Here is a 19,935-nt window from a genome sequence, read left to right as displayed (position 1 = left end):
CTCAGAGAGTCCATCCAAGACTAGCCCAACTCTACTGATTTTGATAGAAAGAATATGTATTCAACTGACGGACGGTTCAGCTCCTTGCCCTCAGGGTCCAGTCGTTTACCGGTCAACCGGGTTTCTATATCTCTACACACTTCTTTTGCAAGGTAGTTGTTGTAAATAAGATGTTTTTCTGTAATTGACGTACCTGGTTAAATAGCCTAAATAAAACAATTACAATAATAAAGTCTATCTGTAAGCTGTTAGTGATTGACTGTATTGAATGCAAGGATAGACGTATATTTATACCCAGAAGTGAAAGGATTAGGGTACTATCAGTGCATTATGTCTAACTTCACAGGTCTCAACTGGCCAAGACGTGTGAAGGGCCCTCCAGGATTGTTGTGACCCAGGCCAACATTCCGTTGTGGTCAAACGTCACTTATGACGGCGACAAGAAAAAGCTCCTGGTCACCTCAAAGCTGTTCAACATGTTTGTCCAGGTAACCAACAGACTGTGGTATGAATCATAATGAGTTTGGTGTCATATGTACCCATGATTTATGTGTGTAATTAATGAATGAATGTAGGGCCTATCATGGCTTATGAATTGTCAGCACATGCTTACTTATCATTTGCAGAGTGTTTTGTGTCCAAGATATGAAAGTGGTTTGTATCCGCAGGTGGCTACCTCACCGGGGAATATAGAATAGAAATTCAATTAGTATTCATTATTTGTTTCTAAACCGGTATTTGTTTGTTCTCAATTATTTTATAACATTCATTACTGAGAAACATTTCGCAATGCGTAGGTTCAAAGATGTTCGTTTCTTTTGAGCTCATCTGTTTGATGGCGCTGTTCACGTCAGTGAATGGGAGAATACTGTGTGCAGGTGCAGCCCTTTCCAAATCTGACCGCAATGGAGGGTTTCTGACAAGCAGCAGTTGTGGACCGGAGATAGACTCCACCCATTTTGTCATTAGGTACATCACTTCTGTTTGGTATTGGGGAGACCCAACAACTGGTCTCTCTGGACAGACGAGTTACTTCCCACAATGTACTGTTGGATTCTAGCTTTAAATATACTTATTTATGTTACCAGACTAGAACTTATTACTGTACATGTATAAGGAATGTACAGTGGGGAAAAAAAGTATTTAGTCAGCCACCAATTGTGCAAGTTCTCCCACTTAAAAAGATGAGAGAGGCCTGTAATTTTCATCATAGGTACACGTCAACTATGACAGACAAATTGAGAAAAAAAATCCTGAAAATCACATTGTAGGATTTTTAATGAATTTATTTGCAAATTATGGTGGAAAATAAGTATTTGGTCACCTACAAACAAGCAAGATTTCTGGCTCTCACAGACCTGTAACTTCTTCTTTAAGAGGCTCCTCTGTCCTCCACTCGTTACCCGTATTAATGGAAGCCATGTTTGAACTTGTTATCAGTATAAAAGACACCTCTCCACAACCTCAAACAGTCACACTCCAAACTCCACTATGGCCAAGACCAAAGAGCGTCAAAGGACACCAGAAACAACATTGTAGACCTGCACCAGGCTGGGAAGACTGAATCTGCAATAGGTAAGCAGCTTGGTTTGAAGAAATCAACTGTGGGAGCAATTATTAGGAAATGGAAGACATACAAGACCACTGATAATCTCCCTCGATCTGGGGCTCCACGCAAGATCTCACCCCGTGGGGTAAAAATGATCACAAGAACGGTGAGCAAAAATCCCAGAACCACACGGGGGGACCTAGTGAATGACCAGCAGAGAGCTGGGACCAAAGTAACAAAGCCTACCATTAGTAACACACTACGCCGCCAGGGACTCAAATCCTGCAGTGCAAGACGTGTCCCCCTGCTTAAGCCAGTACATGTCCAGGCCCGTCTGAAGTTTGCTAGAGTGCATTTGGATGATCCAGAAGAGGATTGGGAGAATGTCATATGGTCAGCTGAAACCAAAATATAACTTTTTGGTAAAAACTCAACTCGTCGTGTTTGGAGGACAAAGAATGCTGAGTTGCATCCAAAGAACACCATACCTACTGTGAAGCATGGGGGGTGGAAACATCATGCTTTGGGGCTGTTTTTCTGCAAAGGGAACAGGACGACTGATCCGTGTAAAGGAAATAATGAATGGGGCCATGTATCGTGAGATTTTGAGTGAAAACCTCCTTCCATCAGCAAGGGCATTGAAGATGAAACGTGGCTGGGTCTTTCAGCATGACAATGATCCCAAACACACCGCCCGGGCAACGAAGGAGTGGCTTCGTAAGAAGCATTTCAAGGTCCTGGAGTGGCCTAGCCAGTCTCCAGATCTCATCCCCATAGAAAATCTTTGGAGGGAGTTGAAAGTCCGTGTTGCCCAGCGACACCCCCAAAACATCACTGCTCTAGAGGAGATCTGCATGGAGGAATGGGCCAAAATACCAGCAACAGTGTGTGAAAACCTTGTGAAGACTTACAGAAAACGTTTGACCTGTGTCATTGCCAACAAAGGGTATATAACAAAGTATTGAGAAACTTTAGTTATTGACCAAATACTTATTTTCCACCATAATTTGCAAATAAATTCATTAAAAATCCTACAATGTGATTTTCTGGATTTTTTTTCCTCATTTTGTCTGTCATAGTTGACGTGTACCTATGATGAAAATTACAGGCCTCTCTTATCTTTTTAAGTGGGAGAACTTGCACAATTGGTGGCTGACTAAATACTTTTTTTCCCCACTGTATATGTTGGGGTTAATGGAGGGTGGATAAGAACTAGGTGTATGGAAAGTTATTGACTGAGACAAGAGGGTGTGCAGAAAGTTTACATTCTGTCAAACATGTTATTGTTAAATACCATGGATCTTAAGGAGGGAGGCAAAAGGCAACAGTCTGGTTTCAGTCAGTGATAAGGTAGGACAGCCGTGGATTAGGGAGGAGCGAGGAATTCGGCCCGAGCTCAGGTCAGATGAAGTGAGAAGGAACAGTCCCAATACACACATATACAGTGGGGAAAAAAGTATTTAGTCAGCCACCAATTGTGCAAGTTCTCCCACTTAAAAAGATGAGAGAGGCCTGTAATTTTCATCATAGGTACACGTCAACTATGACAGACAAAATGAGGAAAAAAAATCCAGAAAATCACATTGTAGGATTTTTAATGAATTTATTTGCAAATTATGGTGGAAAATAAGTATTTGGTCAATAACTAAAGTTTCTCAATACTTTGTTATATACCCTTTGTTGGCAATGACACAGGTCAAACGTTTTCTGTAAGTCTTCACAAGGTTTTCACACACTGTTGCTGGTATTTTGGCCCATTCCTCCATGCAGATCTCCTCTAGAGCAGTGATGTTTTGGGGCTGTCGCTGGGCAACACAGACTTTCAACTCCCTCCAAAGATTTTCTATGGGGTTGAGATCTGGAGACTGGCTAGGCCACTCCAGGACCTTGAAATACTTCTTACGAAGCCACTCCTTCGTTGCCCGGGCGGTGTGTTTGGGATCATTGTCATACTGAAAGACCCAGCCACGTTTCATCTTCAATGCCCTTGCTGATGGAAGGAGGTTTTCACTCAAAATCTCATGATACATGGCCCCATTCATTCTTACCTTTACAATGATCAGTCGTCCTGGTCCCTTTGCAGAAAAACAGCCCCAAAGTATGATGTTTCCACCCCCATGCTTCACAGTAGGTATGGTGTTCTTTGGATGCAACTCAGCATTCTTTGTCCTCCAAACACGACGAGTTGCGTTTTTACCAAAAAGTTATATTTTGGTTTCATCTGACCATATGACATTCTCCCAATCCTCTTCTGGATCATCAAAATGCACTCTAGCAAACTTCAGACGGTCCTGGACATGTACTGGCTTAAGCAGGGGGACACGTCTGGCACTGCAGGATTTGAGTCCCTGGCGGCGTAGTGTGTTACTAATGGTAGGCTTTGTTACTTTGGTCCCAGCTCTCTGCAGGTCATTCACTAGGTCCCCCCGTGTGGTTCTGGGATTTTTGCTCACCGTTCTTGTGATCATTTTGACCCCACGGGGTGAGATCTTGCGTGGAGCCCCAGATCGAGGGAGATTATCAGTGGTCTTGTATGTCTTCCATTTCCTAATAATTGCTCCCACAGTTGATTTCTTCAAACCAAGCTGCTTACCTATTGCAGATTCAGTCTTCCCAGCCTGGTGCAGGTCTACAATTTTGTTTCTGGTGTCCTTTGACAGCTCTTTGGTCTTGGCCATAGTGGAGTTTGGAGTGTGACTGTTTGAGGTTGTGGACAGGTGTCTTTTATAGTGATAACAAGTTCAAACAGGTGCCATTAATACAGGTAACGAGTGGAGGACAGAGGAGCCTCTTAAAGAAGAAGTTACAGGTCTGTGAGAGCCAGAAATCTTGCTTGTTTGAAGGTGACCAAATACTTATTTTCCACCATAATTTGCAAATAAATTCATTACAAATCCTACAATGTGAATTTCTGGAGAAAAAAAATCTCAATTTGTCTGTCATAGTTGACGTGTACCTATGATAAAAATTACAGGCCTCTCTCATCTTTTTAAGTGGGAGAACTTGCACAATTGGTGGCTGACTAAATACTTTTTTTCCCCACTGTACATCCACGCCCACGAAGGTTCTAGCATCAGGCAGGGCCATGACTACACCAGTGAGAGGAACCAATTAAGTTCCTGACTAGCAACAGAGATGTGTTGGCTGTCTAGATGTGCAAGGAATTGACTCCTCCTAGTAGGAGGGTATACATATAGGTGCTTGTGTAAACATGTCTTTGTCTTTGCAGCTGTATGACCCAGTGGGTGAATAAACTTGGTTTGAGCTTTTTCTAGTTGTCCGTGAGTTTTTACTCTGTTTGTTCAGAACCTAACAGTACCAATGTTCCAGCTTACACGTCTGTACGTATACAGTGGCTTGCGAAAGTATTCACCCCCCTTGGCATTTTTCCTATTTTGTTGCCTTACAACCTGTAATTAAAATTGATTTTTTTGGGGTTTGTAACATTTGATTTACACAACATGCCTACCACTTTGAAGATGCAAAATATTTTTTGGGGTGAAACAAACAAGAAATAAGACACAAAAACAGAAAACTTGAGCTTGCATAACTATTCAAAGTCAATACTTTGTAGAGCCACCTTTTGCAGCAATTACAGCTGCAAGTCTTTTGGGGTATGTCTCTATAAGCTTGGCACATCTAGCTACTGGGATTTTTGCCCATTCTTCAAGGCAAAACTGCTCCAGCTCCTTCAAGTTGGATGGGTTCCGCTGCCATACAGCAATCTTTAAGTCATACCACAGATTCTCAATTGGATTGAGGTCTGGGCTTTGACTAGGCCATTCCAAGACATTTAAATGTTTCCCATTAAACCACTCGAGTGTTGCTTTAGTAGTATGCTTAGGGTCATTGTCCTGCTGGAAGGTGAACCTCTGTCCCAGTCTCAAATCTCTGGAAGACTGAAACAGGTTTCCCTCAAGAATTTCCCTATATTTAGCGCCATCCATAATTCCTTCAATTCTGACCAGTTTCCCAGTCCCTGCCGATGAAAAACATCCCTACATTATGATGCTGCCACCACCATGCTTCACTGTGGGGATGGTGTTCTCGGGGTGATGAGAGGTGTTGGGTTTGCGCCAGACATAGCATTTTCCTTGATGGCCAAAAAGCTCAATTTTAGACTCATCTGACCAGAGTACCTTCTTCCATATGTTTGGGGAGTCTCCCACATGGCTTTTGGCGAACACCAAATGTGTTTGCTTATTTTATTCTTTAAGCAATGGCTTTTTTCTGGACACTCGTCCGTGAAGCCCAGCTTGTGGAGTGTACGGCTTAAAGTGGTCCTATGGACAGATACTCCAATCTCCGCTTTGCAGCTCCTTCAGGGTTATCTTTTGTCTCTTTGTTGCCTCTCTGATTAATGCCCTCCTTGCCTGGTCCGTGAGTTTTGGTGGGCAGCCCTCTCTTCGCAGGTTTGTTGTGGTGCCATATTCTTTCCATTTTTTAAATAATGGATTTAATGGTGCTCTGTGGGATGTTCAAAGTTTCAGATATTTTTTTATAACCCAACCCTGATCTGTACTTCTCCACAACTTTGTCCCTGACCTGTTTGGAGAGCTCCTTGGTCTTCATGGTGCCGCTTGCTTGGTGGTGCCGCTTGCTTAGTGGTGTTGCAGACTCTGAGGCCTTTCAGAACAGGTGAATATATACTGAGATCATGTGACACTTAGATTGCACATAGGTGGACTTTATTTAACTAATTATGTGACTTCTGAAGGTAATTGGTTGCACCAGATCTTATTTAGGGGCTTCATAGCAAAGGGGGTGAATACATATGAACACACCACTTTTCCGTTATTTATTTATTTGAATTTTTTTAAACAACTTATTTTTTTCATTTCACTTCACCAATTTCGAATATTTTGTGTGTGTCCATTACATGAAATCCAAATAAAAATCAATTTAAATTACAGGTTGTAATGCAACAAAATAGGAAAAATGCCAAGGGAGATGAATACTTTCGCAAGCCACTGTATACGTACAGACGTGTAAGCTGGAACATTGGTACTGTTAGGTTCTGAACAAACAGAGTAAGGCACTGTACAACATCAGTTTGGCATAGAGGAAAGGGTGGAGTTAGGACAGGCGGCTTTCTTATGTCACGGCCTTATCCACTTGTTGCCCTAGCGTAAATATCCCGCCCGCATTTTAAGCCCCGCCTACCGAAACTCATGATTTGTTGGTAGAGTTTTCTATCTGAAGAGGATCCTCCCCGGAACAATTTGTTTTCCCTTTTCGAAGTTACCAAGATAATCTGTCATTAATCCCAGACCTAGTGCTGTTGCTGCCCTAGATCTGGGATATCCGATACAACCGCAGCTGTGCATTGACATGCACACATGCTAACATAATAGTGAACTAACAGCAAAGTCCAAAGAGGAATCTTGAACCTGCTTTCACTACCCACTGGGCACAAACTGGTTGAATCAATGTTGTTTCAATGTTTTTTTGTCAACGTACTGTGACGTGGACACTGTGTAACATACATTGGCTTTTCAAAAAGTAATCTACATAAAATTTTGTTTTGAGGGTGAAGTTTCAACGACAGGATTGTTTCATCATGTTAACCAATTCTCAACATAGACAAACCAAGTATAAAATATGTTGAATTTGTACCTTTGAAACAATGTCCGATCTTCAACGTTATATCCACTATCAGAAAAAAACTATAGGCTGGGCAGCACCTCTTGCTGGTAAGTTGATCTATTTACAGCTTTCCAGTTGGTCTCCCATCCAGGGTTTTAACGAAGCCCAGGTTAGCTTTGATATTTGTCACTGACTATTACCTATGTGCTTGTCACGATCGTCGTATTGAACAGACCAAGGCGCAGCGTGATGAACGAACATGTTTAACTTTATTATCTTTAGTGATAATAGAACACAATCAACAAAACAAGAAACGACTCTTGAAGTCCACGGTAACAATGACCGAACACGGAACAAGAACCCACAACCACAAAGGGAAAATAGACAGTATAAATATGGCTCCCAATCAGAGACAACCAACGACAGCTGACACTCGTTGCCTCTGATTGGGAGTCACTCTAGCCAACATAGAAATAAACACACCAGAATTACCAACATAGAAATAAACACATAGAATGAACACACCCTGGCTCAACATCTAGAGTCCCAGAGCCAGGGTGTGACAGTACCCCCCCCTAAAGGCGCGGACTGCGACCGCGCCTCAACTTGAACAAAACAGGGGAGGGCTGGGCGGGCATACCTCCTCGGCGGCGGTTCTGGCTCCGGCCTTGACCACCACCCTCCAATACACCCCCCATAGCGCCCCTGGTCCAGTCTGGCCCCGCCGGCTGGAGCTGAACTGGACTTAGCAGGAGCGGTTAGCTTCAGCTCCATAGTGGAGCAGTTGACCGGTACCTTACCAGGCACTGGTGACCCAGGCACGGGTTGTGCTGGACTGACGACGCGCACCCCTGGCTTGGTGCGTGGAGGAGGAACGGGCCTTACCAGGCTGACGACGCGCCCCCCTGTCTTGGTGCGTGGAGGAGGAACGGGCCTTACCAGGCTGACGACTCGCACCCCTGGCTTAGTGCGTGGAGGAGGAACGGGCCTTACCAGGCTGACGACTCGCACCCCTGGCTTGGTGCGTGGAGGAGGGACGGGCCTTACCAGGCTGACGACGCGCACCCCTGGCTTGGTGCGTGGAGGAGGGACGGGCCTTACCAGGCTGACGTCTCGCACCCCTGGCTTAGTGGCGAGTAGCAGGAACAGGCCTTACCAGGCTGACGTCTCGCACCCCTGGCTTAGTGCGAGTAGCAGGAACAGGCCGGGCCGGGCTGGCGACGCGCACCGTAGACTTGGTGCGAGTGGCAGGAACAGGCCGGGCCGGGCTGGCGACGCGCACCGTAGACTTGGTGCAGTGGCAGGAACAGGCCGGGCCGGGCTGGCGACGCGCACCGTAGACTTGGTGCGAGTGGCAGGAACAGGCCGGGCTGGGCTGGCGACGCGCACCGTAGACTTGGTGCGAGTGGCAGGAACAGGCCGGGCCGGGCTGGCGACGCGCACCGTAGACTTGGTGCGAGTGGCAGGAACAGGCCGGGCCGGGCTGGCGACGCGCACCGTAGACTTGGTGCGAGTGGCAGGAACAGGCCGGGCCGGGCTGGCGACGCGCACCGTGGGACTTGGTGCGAGTGGCAGGAACAGGCCGGGCCGGGCTGGCGACGCGCACCGTAGACTTGGTGCGAGTGGCAGGAACAGGCCGGGCCGGGCTGGCGACGCACACCGTAGGCTTGGTGCATGGAGCAGGGACAGGCCGGACTGGGCTGGCGACGCACACCGTAGGCTTGGTGCGTAGAGCAGGGACAGGCCGGACTGGGCTGGCGACGCACACCGTAGGTTTGGTGCGTAGAGCAGGGACAGGCCGGGCTGGGCTGGCGACGCACACCGTAGGCTTGGTGCGTGGAGCAGAGACTGGCCGGACTGGGCTGGCGACGCACACCGTAGGCTTGGTGCGTGGAGCAGGGACAGGCCGAACCGGGCTGTGGAGACGGATAGGAGACCTGGAGTGAAGAGCGGCCACAACCCGTCCTGGCTGAATGCCTACCCTCACACACTCCGTGTGAGCATCCGCGACAGGGACGTACAGGGCGGTGTATCCGTAACCTGGTGGCCTTCTGAATCCGCCCCTTTTTTGCCTCCGTCAGCCCCGTCGTCCATGCCGTGTGCCCCCCTAAAAATTTTCTGGGGTTGCCTCTCGCCTGTCCGACGTTGACCCGTTTGGCGCCGCTGCTCCTCTCTACGGCGCGCCTCCACCGTCTCTTCTCCCGGCGCTTCCTCCCATGTCCAGCCCAAGAGCTGCCCCTGGACACACTGCTTGGTCGTTGCATGGTGGGTTCTTCTGTCACGATCGTCGTATTGAACAGACTGATGAACGAACATGTTTAACTTTATTATCTTTAGTGATAATAGAACACAATCAACAAAACAAGAAACGACTCGTGAAGTCCACGATAACAATGACCGAACACGGAACAAGAACCCACAACCACAAAGGGAAAATAGACAGTATAAATATGGCTCCCAATCAGAGACAACCAACGACAGCTGACACTCGTTGCCTCTGATTGGGAGTCACTCTAGCCAACATAGAAATAAACACACCAGAATTACCAACATATAAATAAACACATAGAATGAACACACCCTGGCTCAACATCTAGAGTCCCAGAGCCAGGGTGTGACAGTGCTATCGTGAGAATAATTGCTGAGGGATCTCCACTTTAAAACTAGGTTCACGGTTGGCATTTTTTAAAGTCATTCCAAAGAGTAGGTTTAACAGACCAAATGAAATGTAACCATACTTTATCAATGTAATCATATTTAGTCAATGATGCTATTTAGGCCTATTTAGCATTTGCGAAAAGTCATCAACAGCTATTGTTTCAATTTAACCCAGGATTCAACAAAAAATAAACGATACGTATAGGTTTCAAGCTTTGGTTGATTTCAAGTTAATTATAGAGATGTTGGATTCAATTTTCAATCAATTTTATTTTATATAGCCCTTCTTACATCAGCTAATATCTCGAAGTGCTGTACAGAAACCCAGCCTAAAACCCCAAACAGCTAGTAATGCAGGTGTAGAAGCACGGTGGCTAGGAAAAACTCCCTAGAAAGGCGAAAACCTAGGAAGAAACCTAGAGAGGAACCAGGCTATGAGGGGTGGCCAGTCCTCTTCTGGCTGTGCCGGGTGAAGATTATAACAGAACCATGCCAAGATGTTCAAAAATGTTCATAAGTGACAAGCATGGTCAAATAATAATCAGGAATAAATCTCAGTTGGCTTTTCATAGCCGATCATTAAGAGTTGAAAACAGCAGGTCTGGGACAGGTAGGGGTTCCATAACCGCAGGCAGAACAGTTGAAACTGGAATAGCAGCAAGGCCAGGCGGACTGGGGACAGCAAGGGAGTCACCACGGCCGGTAGTCCCGACGTATGGTCCTAGGGCTCAGGTCTCTCAGTTGGCTTTTCATAGCCGATCATTAAGAGTTGAAAACAGCAGGTCTGGGACAGGTAGGGGTTTCGTAACCGAGGCAGAACAGTTGAAACTGGAATAGCAGCAAGGCCAGGCGGACTGGGGACAGCAAGGTGTCATCATGCCCGGTAGTCCTGACGTATGGTCCTAGGGCTCAGGTTCTCAGAGAGAAAGAGAGAACGAGAGAATTAGAGAGAGCATACTTAAATTCACACAGGACACTGGATAAGACAGGAGAAGTACTCCAGGTATAACCAACTAACCCCAGCCCCCCGACACATAAACTACTGCAGCATAAATACTGGAGGCTGAGACAGGAGCGGTCCGGAGACACTGTGGCCCCATCCGAAGAAACCCCCGGACAGAGCCAAACAGGAAGGATTCACATCTCCATCTCAACCAAAAATCTAGGTAAAAAAATAGGACTAAGACAGTGGCATAGATGGAACTAGCCAAGCAGTTAATACTAGCTAAGCAGTAGATCCACTTCAAATGTTGATATTTGGTTGTGTAGACAACCAAACATATCTCACTATTAACTCTGTACTACAGTAAATAGCCTAAAGTGAAGGCTATCTTCTAAACTAATGTAACAGTATTTATTCAACCTTAAATTGAGTAAAACATCCATGGCCACATTTTGGGATTACTGTAACTATAAGTGTCTTGTTATGTAATCATAGAAAGCGTGCATGTTTAAGATAGCATGCAAAGGTTGCAGATCTGTGGAGATCTTCACAATTGGTATAATAATCTGTGCAGAATCTCAAACAGCATTGATCACTTGTAACATGTATTTTTAATGCAATACCAACTGCAATTCAGATAGTTTGGTTGCGATGGTAGATCAAGTACAGTGATGACACATTCAGTTGTATAAATAAATAAAATATCTGACATTGTTTTCCCATTTTAACTTTGTTGTGCTTTTAGATGGTTGAAAGCATAGTGATAACACATTGGGAATTCAACAAACCTTTGGCTGTCTTCGCGTCGACCAAATATTTCCCAACTGTTAATGTTGAAATGATGTGGTGTGCCCAGTGGTCTCTCTCTCTCTCCCCCCGCTTTCACCCTCTCCTCTCTCTCTTCTCTCTCTCTCTCCCCCATCTCTCTCTCTCTCTCTCTCCCCCGTCTCCCCCCCCCCTCTCTCCCCCTTTGAACCAATGCTATGAGAGAGATTTTGGCAACAAGACCAACCTTGTGACTGCCAATCCCAGCATCCTTGTGGAGAACTAAGTAGGTTCCTCTGTGTTGAGCGGTCTGAAACTTGGTCACCATTCTGATAGGTTTGCCTCACTGATGGAACTTCGGCGCCCTTTTGTGGAATCTCTTAAACGCTCCTCCTCCCCGCTGTGCAGTTTACACTCTCCAGGAAAACCACGACCTAGTCCGGCCCGTGTTCCTAAACCCGGAATACCAGGGCCTGAAGGTGAACAGGTTTAGTACAGCAAGGTTGTATGCTTGTTGAGTCTGACTTTGGAACTGTGTGCCGAGCGCAAATGTCACGCGTTGTCAGTTAACAGTAGCTAACTACCGTTAACTGCCATTAGCCAGTCTTTGGCAAATGACAGTCTGGGTAGCAGTGGTCGGGAGAGGTTGTGTTTTCTCTAGCAGGAGGTAAGCTTGGCTTCTTATATGGTGTTGAGTAAAGCTTAAACCATGTATTTAGATTGTAGGTAGGTAGTTGTAGTTAGGTATTGTAGGTAGTTTATTTAGGTAGTTATTTAGGTAGTTATTGTAGGTTTCTGTAGGTAATTATTGTAGGTAAGTATTGTTTACGGCGGAGCCCGGCGAAGCACGAGGCTAGCTAGCTAGCGGGTAGCTACTGGTAACGTTTAGCAACGGTGAATAGTTGTCTCCAATGTTATTTCACGCTTAAGAGTACCTGTAATTAAGCCAGCTAGCTACCTACCATTCAGCCGTTTTTCTAACCTCATTATCTGAGGCATCAACGTTAGGTAGTTAGTAGCTACTGTACTTAATTACACCTACTGATTGCAGAAGACAAATGTCAGCTGGCGTCGGGTAAGTTTGGCTTTATACATAGCTTGGGCTTCGTCGAGTAAGGCTTAATTATGTATTTAGATTGTAGTTAGGTATTGTAGGTAGGCCCGCAGCACGAAGCTAGCTAGCTAGCCGTTTTTCAAACAAAGTCAACACAGTAGCCATTGCTAGCTAGCCAACACGACCAGCTAACTGTACTGTAGCAGCTAAATACAATATATTTGTGCTAGCTAGCCAACGTTTAATTATTGCTGCGTTATGAAAGGAATTAGACACGGACACGAATTATCTGTTTAGTGTGTTAACACACTATTGGTAGTTTGTTGTAACCAAGTATTGGTGCTAAACTGTGTGTTATTGGATGCTAGCATGCTAGTTAGCTATGGTGTCATAGTTAGGCATCGTGGGCTGTTGTGGGTAGTTATTGTAGGTTAGCATTGTTTTCGGCGGTGCCGGGTGTAGACTGAAGCTAGCTAGCTAGCCGTTTTTCAAACTAAGTCAACACAGTAGCCATTGCTAGCTAGCCAACACGACCAGCTAACTGTACTGTAGCAGCTAAATACAATATATTTGTGCTAGCTAGCCAACGTTTAATTATTGCTGCGTTATGAAAGGAATTAGACACGGACACGAATTATCTGTTTAGTGTGTTAACACACTATTGGTAGTTTGTTGTAACCAAGTATTGGTGCTAAACTGTGTGTTATTGGATGCTAGCATGCTAGTTTATGGTGTCATAGTGTCACGGTTCCCTCAGACAGAACCCAGAAGCAGACCAGGACAAGGAGAGTTGAACGAAGGTGAGGGTTTATTACAGATTCAAAAAAGGTGCAGAATAATCCAGGGACAGAGCGGGCGGCGTGGATGAGTTGTTGAGGGTGCAGTGGTTGGTCCAGTGATGGCTCGGCAGCCGCCGACCATCAGGCAGAGGTAGGGTGAAGGTTCCGGACGAGTGACTGCAGATGGAACAAAAACGGAGGTAAGTAACAATAAACCAACAAGGTACCAAACAACAAAACTAACGCTAGACGCTCTAGGACTGATACTCTGATACACCTACTGTTCATGGCTAACGATCCGGCAGGAACTGGATGTTCGGCCAGAGCCTAAGAAGGGTGATGATCAGGACCAGGTGTGCAGATTGCTGATGGGATGCAGGTGCGGAAAACAAGAGCGCTCCCCGGAGCGTTCCCGAACCCTCGGGAAACTGGAGATTACGAACAGGAACACTAGTCACCAGACAGGACCCGACTCAGACAGCCGGGATCGTTACACATAGTTAGCTAGCTGAATAAAGTAAGTTGAGTCTATTCCTTGAAACATTGAACCGCTGTAGTTCACAACAATTCTAATTTCTAAAAGTGGAAGTTGGGAGAGTTTTTGTTCGGGTGGTTCAGTGAAACAATTATAGTTTCTGAGGTGGAAGTTTTGGTGAGGGAGGCCCTACTCTCTCCTTTCCCAGATGTTTAGTTCATTTCATTCCGATCTCCTCTGCATTATTGTAGCCATTTGCTACTGCCTCTGCCTATCCCTGTTCTCTCCTCTCCGCATAGGCTACACAAACGCCTCACACCGCGTGGCTGCTGCCTCTCTAACCTGGTGGTCCCTGCACGCACCCCACACCTGGAGTTCCAGGTCTCAGGCAGCCTCTGGAACTGCCGTTCTGCTGCCAACAAAGCTGACTTCATCCCAGCCTATGCTAACCTCCAGTCCCTCGACTTCCTGGCGCTGACAGAAACATGGATTACCACTGAAAACACTGCTACTCCTACTGCTCTCTCCTCGTCTGACCATGTGTTCTCGCATACCCCGAGAGCATCTGGTCAGAGGGGTGGTGGCACAGGAATCCTCATCTCTCCCAAGTGGACATTCTCAATTTTTCCCCTAACCCATCTGTCTATCTCCTCATTTGAATTCCATGCTGTCACAGTCACTAGCCCATTTAAGCTTAATATCCTTGTCATCTATCGCCCTCCAGGTTCCCTTGGAGAGTTCATCAATGAGCTTGACGCCTTGATAAGTTCCTTTCCTGAGGATGGCTCACCCCTCACAGTTTTGGGGGATTTCAACCTCCCTACGTCTACATTTGACTCATTTCTCTCTGCCTCCTTCTTTCCACTCCTCTCCTCTTTTGACCTCACCCTCTCACCGTCCCCCCCTACTCACAAGGCAGGCAATACGCTTGACCTCATCTTTACTAGATGCTGCTCTTCTACTAATCTCACTGCAACTCCCCTCCATGTCTCCGACCACTACTTTGTTTCCTTTTCTCTCTCGCTCTCCTCCAGCACTACTCACTCTGCCCCTACACAGATGGTAATGCGCCGCCGCAACCTTCGCTCTCTCTCTCCCACTACTCTCTCCTCTTCCACCCTATCATCTCTTCCCTCTGCTCAATCCTTCTCCCTCCAATCTCCTGATTCTGCCTCCTCAACCCTCCTCTCCTCCCTTTCTGCATCCTTTGACTCTCTGTGTCCCCTATCCTCCCGGCCGGCTCGGTCCTCCCCTCCAGCTCCGTGGCTTGATGACTCATTGCGAGCTCACAGAACAGAGCTCCGGGCAGCGGAGCGGAAATGGAAGAAAACTAAACTCCCTGCCGACCTGGTATCTTTTCACTCCCTCCTCTCTACATTTTCTTCATCTGTTTCTGCTGCTAAGGCCACTTTCTACCACTCTAAATTCCAAGCATCTGCCTCTAACCCTAGGGAAGCTCTTTGCCACATTCTCCTCCCCTGCTGAATCCCCCTCTCTCTGTGGATGACTTCGTCAACCACTTTGAAAAGAAGATTGACGACATCCGATCCTCATTTGTTAAGTCTAATGACACTGCCCTACCCTATGCTTTGACTTCTTTCTCCCCTCTCTCTCCAGATAAAATCCTGCGACTTGTGACTGCAGGCCGCCCAACAACCTGCCCGCTTGACCCCATCCCCTCCTCTCTTCTCCAGACCATCTCCGGTGACCTTCTCCCCTACCTCACCTCGCTGATCAACTCATCCTTGACCGCTGGCTATGTCCCTTCCGTCTTCAAGAGAGCAAGAGTTGCACCCCTTCTCAAAAAACCAACACTCGATCCCACTGATGTCAACAACTACAGACCAGTATCCCTTCTTTCTTTTCTTTCCAAAACTATTGAGCGTGCCGTCTTTAGCCAACTCTCTTGCTATCTCTCTCAGAATGACCTTCTTGATCCAAACCAGTCAGGTTTCAGGACTGGTCATTCAACTGAGACTGCTCTTCTCTGTGTCACGGAGGCTCTCCGCACTGCTAAAGCTAACTCTCTCTCCTCTGCTCTTGTCCTTCTAGACCTGTCTGCTGCCTTTGATACTGTGAACCATCAGATCCTCCTCTCCACCCTCTCCGAGCTGGGCATCTCCGGCGCGGCTCACTCCTGGATTGCGTCCTACCTGACCGGTCGCTCCTACCAAGTGGCATGGCGAGAAGCTGTCTCCGCACCACGTGCTCTCACCACTGGTGTCCCCCAGGGCTCAGTTCTAGGCCCTCTCCTATTCTCCCTATACACCAAGTCACTTGGCTCTGTCATATCCTCACATGGCCTCTCCTATCATTGCTACGCTGACGATACACAACTAATCTTCTCCTTTCCCCCTTCTGATAACCAGGTGGCGAATCGCATCTCTGCATGTCTGGCAGACATATCAGTATGGATGACGGATCACCACCTCAAGCTGAACCCTGGCAAGACGGAGCTGCTCTTCCTCCCGGGGAAGGACTGCCCGTTCCATGATCTCGCCATCACGGTTGACAACTCCGTTGTGTCCTCCTCCCAGAGTGCGAAGAGCCTTGGCGTGACCCTGGACAACACCCTGTCGTTCTCCGCTAACATCAAGGCGGTGACCCGATCCTGCAGGTTCATGCTCTACAACATTCGGAGAGTACGACCCTGCCTTACACAGGAAGCGGCACAGGTCCTAATCCAGGCACTTGTCATCTCCCCCGTCTGGATTACTGCAACTCGCTGTTGGCTGGCCTCCCTGCCTGTGCCATTAAACCCCTACAACTCATCCAGAATGCCGCAGCCCGTCTGGTGTTCAACCTTCTCAAGTTCTCTCACGTCACCCCCCTCCTCCACACACTCCACTGGCTTCCAGTTGAAGCTCGCATCCGTTACAAGACCATGGTGCTTGCCTATGGAGCAGTGAGGGGAACGGCACCTCCGTACCTTCAGGCTCTGATCAGTCCCTACACCCAAACGAGGGCATTGCGTTCATCCACCTCTGGCCTGCTGGCTCCCTACCTCTGCGGAAGCATAGTTCCCGCTCAGCCCAGTCAAAACTGTTCGCTGCTCTGGCACCCCAATGGTGGAACAAGCTCCCTCACGACGCCAGGACAGCGGAGTCACTCACCACCTTCCGGAGACATTTGAAACCCCACCTCTTTAAGGAATACCTGGGATAGGATAAATTAATCCTTCTACCCCCCAAAAAAAAAATTGTAAAGTGGTTATCCCACTGGCTATAGGGTGAACGCACCAATTTGTAAGTCGCTCTGGATAAGAGCGTCTGCTAAATGACGTAAATGTGCCCTTGAGCAAGGCACTTAACCCTAATTGCTCCTGTAAGTCGCTCTGGATAAGAGCGTCTGCTAAATGACTAAAATGTAAATGTAAATGTAAATGTGCATCTTTACGGGTTCTGGCCCTTCTCTACACGTCCGAAACCTGGCCAGCAGAAACTCATGGGTCGCCAATGGCGAGGGTTGCTGAGGATGTACCTGGATGAGTGCCCTACAGAGCTCAGTACTGATGGATATAATATTTTATTAGATGGTTCAGAAATTACCGGGTATTTATTTAGACATAGTCTCGCGATGCCATCCATCCAAGTCTCTGGAGGAAGCCTGGAAATCTAGGCTAAATGAGACCTTACATGGTAAAAAAAACAAAGAAGTAGTCAAGTCCGCACCCATGCCTGACATTATTTCAAAAGAGCGGCGAGGAGTCCTGGACCATCACATTGAAGGAGAGAAGAGCTCTCATCACTGAACATTTGTTATTAGATGTGATAGGACATATGAATTAATGATGGGCCTTCTCCCTCCCTCCCTTCCAGGAGGTCTCCTTTCTCCCTCTGGCCCCGTCCCAATCTCCATCCGAAGGCACCTTGTGACCCGTGAGCTGGTCCCTACCCTGTCAGTGAGATGAGGACCTGGTTCTCTATAGCCTAGGTGCTGGCCTCACCAGCACCTTTTACTTCCTGATAAAGTTATGTCTGTGTCAAAGCCATATGTGTCTCTATATTTGGCCTGGTATGTGTTCATACAATTCCAGTTGTTGGCATGTACTCTGCATCGCATAGGTAAGCATCTAAGAGACCAAACTATTAAACCAACGTGTATTGTTTGGTTTATCCCTTTTGTATTACAGTTCAATCCTCAATAAATGGGATTGAGGCTTGTTAGGGGTTTGTGGACTTAATATTGCCTATATGACGGAGACAGGACTGTTAAAACAATGCCTTAAAAGTTATTTGTGGACTGTAGGCCATGTTCAGTTGTTTGCTTTTCATTGCAATACATGCTTAGTACACAAGAGAGTGTACTCTCACCATTTACAACAGACCAAGGCAGTGGTCATTGTGGCACCAACATTTTCATTCCACTGTTCTCTCTCAATGGTTTAAAGCCAGTCTACATTTCTTACCAACGTACCTTGGAATATTGCACTGAACCTGAGTTGTGTGCAAGCAAATCATTAGTTCAATTACAGTATGGATGTCAGTCAGAAAGCACTGCATGCACATTTAGTCTGTCCCTGTAGTGTATCGTACAGCAATTTCTTGGAGTTGACCGATTTTATGATGTGCTCTTGAGTACTTCCAGACCCGTGACATATGCCTGTGACATATACCTGAAATATGATTTCAGTGGAGGTAATAATTTGGTTGCTCCTGTCATGTCCCCCCAAAAGAAACAGCCTAACATAGATCATATTTTCTTCTACAGTGTCTTTCTGGGGATGGATATGACCGTGATGGACCAGAATGGGCTGTGGGGACGTCATGTCCTTCTGATAATCTATCGGAAGGGTGGGAAGGATGGAAGGCCTCAACTCGATTGCAGCTAAACGAAAAGCACACTGCGGGTTCACTCAAAACGTTTGTGTTTTATTAGTTGTTAACCACATTAAAACTGACATACCCCGAAGGCTCTCTTCTCCAAGACATTGTCATTGAATATGGTTGGAATAGGAAAGGCCAAATTATGCAATTTCAATCTGCCCATAAACTGTCTACTGACAAGAAGGGGGAAATGACATTGCAGTACAGGTGGAATAACTCTAAAATATACTTTATCTCCCCTAATTGTTAATCTAAACCTACCCTAATGTAACCCTAAAGCTATTAGAATAATAATCTACTATGTTGCCAACACCTGCTCTGCATACAATTAATTATTTCAACTCGCCAATTTTTCAATTTCTATTTTCAAAAAACATCAAAAGTAATGGTCTGCCAGCTGCCCAAAGAAAGAGCAGCCCTAATGTATGTGAGAAGCATGACCTGGCAACACTGTGGTCCTGTTTGAATGAGTGCCCCAGAACAATCTGCATATAGTCAGTTACGACAAAATGTATTATGTACTTTATTACAATGCAAGCAAAAACCACGAAGGAGACAGGAACTAGCAGCTACTCAAGGGTCATGTTCTCAAGGCAGGAAACTGAAGAATAAAGTATGCAGAGTGAAATGGGGAGGTACCATCTGACCTTGTTCAATAAGAAATCCTAGTTCTAATTTACCGTTGCAAAACTTTTTGCTATGGTGTGCCCTGATGAACACGATCCAGGCTCCAACAAAATGTCATTTCATTAGAGATTTCTCTCTCAACCACCCGCCCAAAGGCAGACTTAGTGATTTGGAGGCCCTAAGCGCATGCAAAAAAAAATGTTCATGGGTTTTATAGTAAATAAATAATTTAACTGTGAAACTGTATTACCTTTTAATGTGCCATGAACACAATCAGTCAAGATGTTTTCATCTGATTGCCAAACAAATCACTTCAAAAAGTAGGTTACCTTCGCACGTTCATCCAAAATAATTCCAGCATCCGAACAATGCACTGTGCACCTGCCAAATGTCCTTTAATTTGCAAGTGGCTGAAATTGTCTCACCGAACAAAGCATCCGAGTGAGCGAAACAGCGCCCCTCTGTCTTACTGTACACTGAGTGTACAAAACATTAAGAACACCTGCTCTTTCCATGACATAGACTGACCAGGTGAATCCAGGTGAAAACAATGATGCCTTATTGATGTCACTTGTTAAATCCACTTTAATCAGTGTAGATGAAGGGGAGGAGACAGGTTAAATAAGGTTTTTTAAGCCTTGAGTCCATTCAGAAGGTGAATCGGCAAGACAAA

The 19,935-nt window shown here is 46.3% G+C and overlaps 1 long non-coding RNA gene across 1 annotated transcript; it reads left to right on the top strand.

Moving 5' to 3' along the window:
- Window positions 1-18,650, top strand: LOC121582232. The gene is made up of 3 exons (XR_006003330.1): window positions 1-152; window positions 347-488; window positions 18,520-18,650. It is a non-coding gene; the product is annotated as an uncharacterized LOC121582232 (long non-coding RNA).
- The last annotated feature ends 1,285 nt before the right edge of the window (window positions 18,651-19,935 follow it).

This window comes from Coregonus clupeaformis, chromosome 1 (genome assembly GCF_020615455.1).
Source record: "Coregonus clupeaformis isolate EN_2021a chromosome 1, ASM2061545v1, whole genome shotgun sequence".
NCBI classification, from domain to species: Eukaryota; Metazoa; Chordata; class Actinopteri; order Salmoniformes; family Salmonidae; genus Coregonus; species Coregonus clupeaformis.
Note: the sequence above shows the minus strand (reverse complement) of the source record. Positions and strands in the feature narration are given on the sequence as shown.